Consider the following 9806-nt stretch of genomic DNA (forward strand, 5'->3'; position numbering starts at 1 on the left):
TGATCGTGTGAGTTAGCACTTAATAAGCTACCCTTTATATATATGTATATTTTAAATAGATATGTAAATATATTAAATATATAAATATTTTATAAATATATAATACACATATTTTATGTAATACACATTTATATTATAAATATATAATACACATATATAAATATTACATATTTATAATATAAATATAATGCATATATAATGTGTAAATATTATATATTAATATAAATATAATGCATATATAATGTGTAAATATTATATATTTATAATATAAATATACATATTATAAATATATATGTTATATATACATCTCTCTCCTATTAGTTCTGTCCCTCTACAGATCCTTGACTAATATAGTGGTCTGGAGGCATTTATACAAAGGTTTTGGAAAATGCCAGCCTTACGATCCCACATGTCCAGTGTTTCCTAGGTGTCGCTAGTATTAAGCGCAAAAAAAAAAATTTTTCTGTTTATCAGTGAAACCATTGAAATGACTGAACATAAACATTAACTAGTAATGATGTAAGTGTTACATTTAAACGTATTTATGTTGTGGCCGGGCGCGGTGGCTCAAGCCTGTAATCCCAGCACTTTGGGAGGCCGAGGCGGGTGGATCACGAGGTCGAAAGATCGAGACCATCCTGGTCAACATGGTGAAACCCCGTCTCTACTAAAAATATAAAAAACTAGCTGGGCGTGGTGGCGCGTGCCTGTAATCCCAGCTACTTAGGAGGCTGAGGCAGGAGAATTGCCTGAGCCCAGGAGGCGGAGGTTGCGGTGAGCCGAGATCGCGCCATTGCACTCCAGCCTGGGTAACAAGAGCGAAACTCCGTCTCAAAAAAAAAAAAAAAAAAAAAAAATGTATTTATGTTGTGATTCCTCTCTAAGGGTACAAGTTGGAACTTTAGTCATTCATTCCCTCAGGACTTCCGTCCCTGAAAAGCACACTTGATGGCCCAGTGCAGTCGAAATGACATTGAGAAAATAATGGTGCATATCCTCAGGAAACAGAATCTAGTGGTCAAAAAGACACAGTCTTACATAAGTATAATCCCACACAGGTGTAATAAAGTTTATAAGAAGGTACAAAGTTTTGTAGAATCAGAGGTGTGGAGTCATTTTCAGAGTTTCAGGGAGGTAAAAGCAGCTTCTATGAATTGTTCCTCTAAGCCCTAGAGGATGGGATTGCAACCGATGAATTGGCTCAAGGAGAAAGGCTGTTCAGCAGGGACCCCATAATGTTCAAGTGCGTGGGGCAGTACAGTTGGCTAGAGTTTGGGGCCAGAAGGGTAATTTGGGCCAAGTCACAAACTCTATGAGTGTGTCTGTTAGGAAGAGGCAGCTTCACTCAGTGAGCAACCAAGAGAAGCCGATGAAGATTTTTGACCATAGGACTCCCATGATCAAAGCAAAGCTCAGGGTGACCAGGCAGGGAGTTGTTTGCAGGCGAAAGAGAAGGGCAAGGCCAGGAGACAGACAGAGGAGTGAAGAAAACGTTGCTGTGAGCCAGAGGAGTGCTGCTGAAGGAGCTGAGAGAGGAGTGGAGAGAGGAGCTCAGTGGCAAGCTGCCGCAGCACCAACAAAGGCAGCATCGACGAATCAGCAGCATCAACCAAACACAGCAGAGGAAGGAGACGGGCGAGCCTGGAGTCACAAAGTGACAGATGGTGTCATGAGAAGGAGCTGACTCAGCGCAAGATCGCGAATTCTGCTCTCGACGCCGTGTCGAGGTGAGTGAAGGGGCTGCCACAGGCTGCACAGCATGGAGTGGAGAGAAAACGAGCGTGGATGGGGAGCCGGCGGCGCCTGGAGAGTTGTCAGCATGCACGTGACGTTATGGGGTCCCAGGCAGGGCCAGGTTGGGCAGGGAAATGGAACCCACAGGAAGGTTGTAGTCACCATCCAGGCAGCCTCCCTCCTCTGTGCAGCCTTGGATGGGACCAGCTCTGCCAGGACCATTGTCTTTTATTCTCACAGTCCCCTGGCTTGTCATGGCTCTGCACACATGGCCAGCTTTGTGTAATGACAAGAGCAGTATCTCATGCTAGTCCTGTTCCTCTCTCTAGCAAAACCAGATAGCTAGCTTCCCACAGTTTACAGGAAGACAGAACTCCATTTGTCCCTCCAAGTTCCCTGATTTCAGCCAGTGTATTATTTTAATAGCATAAATATAAAACAGGAGAAAAGTTATGAAAATCCTCCAGGCCAGTGATCTGCATAGAACCTGGTGGTCATTGTCCCCATTCAGTTCACCTTTTTATAAATCTTAGAAATAGCCCTTTCAGGGTAGAGCCCTTGGGATTTCTAACCAATGTCAAAGATGACCTTAGCAATTCCATGCTTACAGGAGAATATTTTGTATGCAAATGGGTTTCTGAAATATACTTAAAATTATAACAACATGGCCATGTTGGAACACAATTTCTTAGATGCACTTACACCCAAAGTCACATGTTTTCTTTCCCTAGCTATAAACTGATAATCTACTGGCCTCCTTTCATGACTGGATGGCAAAAAATGGGACATGGATAGGAAAACAAAGAAACAGATTTGTGTTTAGAAGAGTTGGCTGTTGTGAAGAAATCCTGAGTCGGGGCCAGGCACAGTGCCTGACGCCTGCAATCTCAACACTTTGGGAGGCCGAGGTGGGCGGATCACCTGAGGTCCGGAGTTCAAGACCAGCCTGGCCAACATGGTGAAACCCCGTCTCTACTAAAAATACAAACATTAGCAGGGTATGGTGGCACGTGCCTGTAGTCCCAGCTACTCGGGAGGCTGAGGTAGGAGAATGGCTTGAGGCCGGGAGGCAGAGGTTGCAGTGAGCTGAGATTGCGCCACTGCACTCCAGCCTGGGCGACTGAATGGGACTCTGCCTCAAAAAAAAAAAAAAAAAAAAAAAAAGAAAGAAAGAAAAAGAAATCCTGAGTCAGAACTCCCTAAAGAACTAAACAGGTTGGAAAGTCCTCAAATATTTGACCAGATACAGTCAGAGACTCAGATGGTCTTTCCCTCCAGCCCTACCCTATTCTGCCCTAAGAGGCCAAACGGAGACTTCCTCTACCACCCATCTTTGGTCTTTTTTTTTATTATTATTATTGTAAAGAGGCAGAGTCTCCCTATATTGCCCAGGCTGGAGGAGGGCAGTGGCTATACACAAGCTCAGTCCTACTACTGATCTGCTGACCAGTGTGGGAGTTTTGACCTGTTCCCTTCCTGACCTGGGCTGGCTCACCCCTCCGCAGGCAAGCGTGTGGTCTCCTGCTTCCAGAAGGTCACTATCTTGTTGTGGAACTTAGCACAGATACCTCATCCATTGGCGTAGCATACTACAGCCCATAACTCCTGAGCTCAAGCAATTCTCCCGCCTCAGCCTCCCAAAGTATTGGGATTACAAGCATGAGCCACCATGCCCAGCCTGATTCTGTTTCTTGTTAAAAATGTTGACTTCAGAATGAAATCGCCATCTCTGTCTCCTAAGTGACTGTATTGATTCATATCCCAAGAGTCCCTTGAGTTTGTTACTGTCTCTTGGCATTCTTAAGTCAGGACTTGACCCTGACTCCAATTAAACCTAGTAAGTAAGGGTGGTTCCAGAAGCAACCTCTCCTAACGCCAGCAGCACATCTCCTTGACATTACTGGAATAGTCTTCTCTCATGAAAAAATAAAAATTAAAAAAAAACACACACACACACAATGGAAAGAGAATCTAGAAGTAGTGGGAACAAAGTATCTCTCCCTCCCCTCTGGGGAAGCAGGAGTTCTCCCACACAACATCAGAGTTCTTTTTTTTTTTTTTTTTTTTTTTTTTTTTTTTTTTTTTTTTTGTCAAGCAAGGCTCCTTTTATTCATTAAGGGTAGGTTTTTGAAACACAGTGGAACTTTTATAGAAAGTCAAGGGTGCCAGGACAGTGGGCCTACCAGGTGCAGGGACGCGCAAGAAGCTTGCTGGAATGTTCCAGCTCTAAGGACGCCCTTGATACACTGGCCTCAGCTGCTGGCCCAGAAGGTGCTGCAAGGATCTCAGCATGAGATCAGGGTGCCTGCTCCGTCAGAAGCTCAGGACTGTGTCCCACCTGTCTTCGATACAAACAAAAGTGTGCAAAAAAAATGAAAAAACTGAAAATATCTCCATTCAGGATCACAGACTAGGCTTCGCGTGGTGTAGGAAGTGTGGGCCGTTTGCATCCTTCCACAGGACAGGACACCACCAGCTACCTCTGGGGTCTCTGCTGCAGGCCCCGGGGAGCCTTGCCTTCACAGCGGCGACTCCTCAGCCACCTTCTTCAGGAGTACAGCCGCCAGCAGAGAATGCTGGTGGCCCCCCACATTGTCAGCCTCCCGGATCCTTGGGCGTACTTTCCGGTTCGTCTTTCTTCACTAGGAGGAGAGCTGGCAAGGGTAGCAAAAGGAGACCAGCATCCAGAGCACATAGATGTCGAGGAGGACGATGGTGAGGAGGACGATGGTGGGGAGGACATGGATGGTGAGGACATAGATGGTGAGGAGGACATAGACGGTGAGGACATGGATGGTGAGGACATGGATGGTGAGGACATGGATGGTGAGGACATGGATGGTGAGGACATAGACGGTGAGGACATAGATGGTGAGGAGGACATAGATGGTGAGGACATAGACGGTGAGGAGGACATAGATGGTGAGGACATAGATGGTGAGGACATAGACGGTGAGGACATGGACGGTGAGGACATAGACGGTGAGGACATGGACGGTGAGGACATGGATGGTGAGGAGGACATGGATGGTGAGGACATAGATGGTGAGGACATGGATGGTGAGGACATAGATGGTGAGGACATGGATGGTGAGGACATAGATGGTGAGGAGGACATAGATGGTGAGGACATGGATGGTGAGGACATGGATGGTGAGGACACGGATGGTGAGGACATAGACGGTGAGGACATAGATGGTGAGGAGGACATAGACGGTGAGGACATAGATGCTGAGGACATAGATGGTGAGGACATAGATGGTGAGGACATAGACGGTGAGGACATGGATGGTGAGGACATGGATGGTGAGGACATAGATGGTGAGGAGAACATAGATGGTGAGGACATAGATGGTGAGGACATGGATGGTGAGGACATGGATGGTGAGGACATAGACGGTGAGGACATGGATGGTGAGGACATGGATGGTGAGGACATAGATGGTGAGGACATGGATGGTGAGGACATGGATGGTGAGGACATAGACGGTGAGGACATGGATGGTGAGGACATAGACGGTGAGGACATGGATGGTGAGGACATGGATGGTGAGGACATGGACGGTGAGGACATGGACGGTGAGGACATAGACGGTGAGGACATGGACGGTGAGGACATAGACGGTGAGGACATGGACGGTGAGGACATAGATGGTGAGGACATGGACGGTGAGGACATAGACGGTGAGGACATGGACGGTGAGGACATAGACGGTGAGGACATGGAAGGTGAGGACATAGATGGTGAGGACATGGATGGTGAGGACATGGATGGTGAGGACATGGACGGTGAGGACATAGACGGTGAGGACATGGACGCTGAGGACATAGACGGTGAGGACATGGACGGTGAGGACATAGATGGTGAGGACATGGACGGTGAGGACATAGATGGTGAGGACATGGACGGTGAGGACATAGACGGTGAGGACATGGATGGTGAGGACATAGATGGTGAGGACATGGTGAGGACATGGATGGTGAGGACATGGATGGTGAGGACATGGATGGTGAGGACATAGATGGTGAGGACATGGATGGTGAGGAGGACATAGATGGTGAGGACATGGATGGTGAGGAGGACATGGATGGTGAGGACATGGATGGTGAGGACATGGATGGTGAGGAGGACATAGATGGTGAGGACATGGATGGTGAGGAGGACATAGATGGTGAGGACATGGATGGTGAGGAGGACATGGATGGTGAGGACATGGATGGTGAGGAGGACATAGATGGTGAGGACACAGACGGTGAGGAGGACATAGTTGGTGAGGAGGACATAGTTGGTGAGGAGGACAGTGGTGACGAGGCCGATAGTGAGGAGGCTGATGGTGAGGGCACTGAGACCCACGGCCTCCAGCTGGCTCTGGAGCCCGAAGTGGTCTTGGGCCCCGCGCAGGCGCGACCAGCCGGAGACGAGGCGGCTGCTGAACAGGGAGCACACCACGTGGCAGCACAGCCTCCGCTTCTCCCGACGCGGCCCGGGTCCTTCAGCCACTCTGTGAGGGGTCGAGGCCGTTTCTCCCCTGCAAACTCCGCGTGGCACAGCTCGCAGTAGCTGGCGTTGGACGAGGAAAGCCACCTCTCCAGACACTCCTGTGCGCGGTGCCCAACGTGCGGGTGCAGCCGCATGGGGGCTGCGAGCACTGCCCGTTCGCGCCCTCATGGCAGATCCGGCAGAAGGCACCGTGGCTCGGTGTGTCCAAGGTGCGGATGACGGTGCAGAGGAGCCGGCCATCCACACCATAGGGCGGTCCAAGGCCCGTGGCCTCCACCACCTCGGAGAAGGCAGGGCTGCCAGAGCAGTCACGCAGGGAGCCGGGGAGGTGGCAGCAGTCACCCGTCATGGCCACAGGGAGCCCCGTATCTTCAGAGGCCGAGGCCCGTGGTCCCAGGAGCCTGATCCGAGGGCAGGAGGCCCCGCAGGCCCCTCTGTTCACCCCAGCCGGCTCCACCCAGTAAGGGGAATTGCGGGAGGCGCCTGGGAGGGAGACTGCGCTGCATCCCAGCAGGACTTCCCAGGGACAGGGCAGATCTAAGCAAGGTGGGCAGAACACAGCCACGGGACCCACAGGCAATGCAGCAACAAGAAGGGAAGCTCTCTGTCAGCCACTTGACACAAATATTTTGTAAAGAAATATTTATTAGCAGACGGACTGATGTGGTTTGGCTGTGTCCCCACCCAAATCTCAACTTGAATTGTATCTCCCAGAATTCCCACGTGTTTGGGGAGGCCCCCAGGGGGAGGTAATTGAATCACGGGAGCCAGTCTTCCCCATGCTGTTCTCGTGATAAGGAATAAGTCTCACAAGACGTGACGGGTTTATCAGGAGTTTCGACTTTTGCTTCTTCCTCATTTCTGTCTTGTGCCTGCCATGTGAGAAGTGCCTTTCACTCCCCGCTATGATTCTGAGGCCTCCCCAGCCATGTGGAACTGTAAGTCCAATTAAACCTCTTTTTTCTTCCCATTCTCAGGTATGTCTTTATCAGCAGCATGAAAACAGACTAATTTAGGGACCCACCAAGGGGAGAGTCTAGGTTCCAATACAGAGAAATGGAAAATAGACCATCGTTTAACCAGCCCTAGTCTTACGGAGATGCTGAATCGCCTTGCAAATACAGCTGCATAATGAGAGTGATTGATGATCAACTCCTATTTCAATTTAGAAACCAGAGTCACCATGAAGTAATGAAACAAACTCAAATTCATTTTCCTAAAACCCATCAGCCATGAGACAGATTGGATATTCTCATTTAAAATTTAGAGTGTGTCTCCAGTTGCTTTTTTGGGCCAATGGGAAGAAAGTAATAGGTGATTTTGTTAATTATTATTAGCATTTTTATTCTCTCTAGAAAATACAGAGGTACCAACAAGTTAAAATAACTCTCATTTTGAATCACAATAAAAATTCATTAAGTCAGACTCCACTGGTACAAAGTTATAATCATTAAAAAAAAAAAAAAAAGAAAAGAAAAGAAAAAACCTCAAAGATATTATTCTACTAATAGAGTAAGTAAGATTGCAGGGGAATGTTAGAGTAAGGAAGATTGCAGGGGAACGTTAACGCACCTCAGAGGAACAACAGAAAACATCCTTAAGTACTATCCCAGATAGGTAAGTACCAAGTTATTGATTATATACCTAATAAGCTGATCACCAATCTTTCAGTCATTCAACAAACCATTCCTCTTGAAATGGATTGTGCCAGGATTGTGGTGAGCATTTAGCTGGCCCTCTATTTTTATTTTCTTTTAAAAAAGATTATGCAGGCCGGGCACGGTGGCTCAAGCCTGTAATCCCAGCACTTTTGGAGGCCGAGGCGGGTGGATCACAAGGTTGAGAGATCAAGACCAACCTGGTCAACATGGTGAAACCCCGTCTCTACTAAAAATACAAAAAAATTAGCTGGGTATGGTGGCGCGTGCCTATAATCCCAGCTACTCAGAGGCTGAGGCAGGAGAATTGCCTGAACCCAGGAGGCGGAGGTTGCGGTGAGCCGAGATCGCGCCATTGCACTCCAGCCTGGGTAACAAGAGTGAAACTCCGTCTCAAAAAAAAAAAAAAAAAAAAAAAAAAAGATTATGCAGCCATGATTTAAGGCACAGGGTATTCCCCAGCAGGCAAACATATGTGGTGCCTGCCCTCAGGGGATTTGAAATATAATGACAGATTTGACTATGAAAACAATGTTTTTAAACGCTACAATTTATTTAAAAATTATATATTTTCTGTCTGGTTTTAAATGTTCTAGCATTCAGGATTTTCCCTAATTTGGGCTTAACCCTCTCTTCAGTTAATCTTATCTAACTCTGATAGTATTGTATATCTAGAAGAGACTGAGATTCTGGGATCAAATTCTATCACTTTAATGCTGTGGAAGCTACATTCCCGGAAAAGGAAATGACTTGTCCCAGATCAAATAGCAAGTTGGTAGCAAAACTGGAACAAAAACTCAGATCTCCTGATGAGCTGAAAAGTCTTCTTTCTGCATACTCTACTTTGTCCATCCTTTATTCGAAAATCACACTGAGAAAACGCATGAGAATACAAATTGCCAAGAAAAGCCGAGTATCCAGAATATATAAATATCTCCCATGAGCAAATAAGAAAAAATCAAGAGAGAAAATGAAAACAGGAAAAGGACATCAACAGGCAATATACAGAAGAGAAAATCTAAATTGCCAAATAATATATAAAAAGAAGATCCACCCGAATGGTTATCAGGAAAGTAAAAATAAGTTGAAATGCAATTTTATGCTCAAAAGGTAAGTAAGTACTTAATTCTGGAACTACCAAATGAGGACCAGAACACGGAGTGGTGAAAATTCCACGCCCTGTTTATAGGTTAATGGGAGAATTGATTGGTACCATCACATCGGGAAGCCATTTGGCAAGATCTAATAAAGCTGAAGACATCATTGCCCAAGACCCAGTAACTCCACCTCCAGGTACATACCCTAAAGAAGTTCCAAACACAGGTGCACAAGGAGACATGGGTAAGAATGTGCTTTCTAACACTTTAATAGGGAAAATCTTAGAACCAAATATACCTCAATATATTTGAAAATCAATTGGGAATAGATACATTATGGCATACTGATACAGTGGCATAATAAAGCACATTTAAAATGAATTAACGACATCTATGTGTATTAGGTCTCCAAAACATGATGAGAGGGAGAAATAGTGTGAAAACATAGAAACTGTACAGTAGGATACCGTTTTCGTGATTTTTTAAAAAACCCAAACCAATACCTTATGTTATTTTAATTTTATGCATAACTATAGTAGAGATGAACAAAGAATGTGGTTTTAGTTTTGTAGTGAAGGTATTAAAACACTGATGTAAATACTACATACCTAATTCAAGATAAGGATTGCCTCTTGGTGGGAAGTGTGAGAAATTAAATGGCTCAGTCAGGGGTGGAACAGGACTGTGGTGCGACTTCAATTGTCCCTCTATTTTTATTTTATTTAAAATGTATGTGGCAAAATGTTATATTTCTGCCTGTAAGCTTCTACATGCTTTAAAGGTTTTATTGTCAAATTTACTTGACAAAAGTATTCT

General features: G+C 46.1%; 1 pseudogene; it reads right to left on the reverse strand.

Annotated features, from left to right (window-relative positions):
- Window positions 1-4253: 4253 nt before the first annotated feature.
- LOC101033623 (E3 ubiquitin-protein ligase MARCHF2 pseudogene) lies at window positions 4254-6584 on the reverse strand (annotated as a pseudogene).
- Between the last annotated feature and the right edge of the window lie 3222 nt (window positions 6585-9806).

Source organism: Saimiri boliviensis, chromosome 16 (assembly GCF_048565385.1).
Source record: "Saimiri boliviensis isolate mSaiBol1 chromosome 16, mSaiBol1.pri, whole genome shotgun sequence".
Classification (NCBI taxonomy): Eukaryota; Metazoa; Chordata; class Mammalia; order Primates; family Cebidae; genus Saimiri; species Saimiri boliviensis.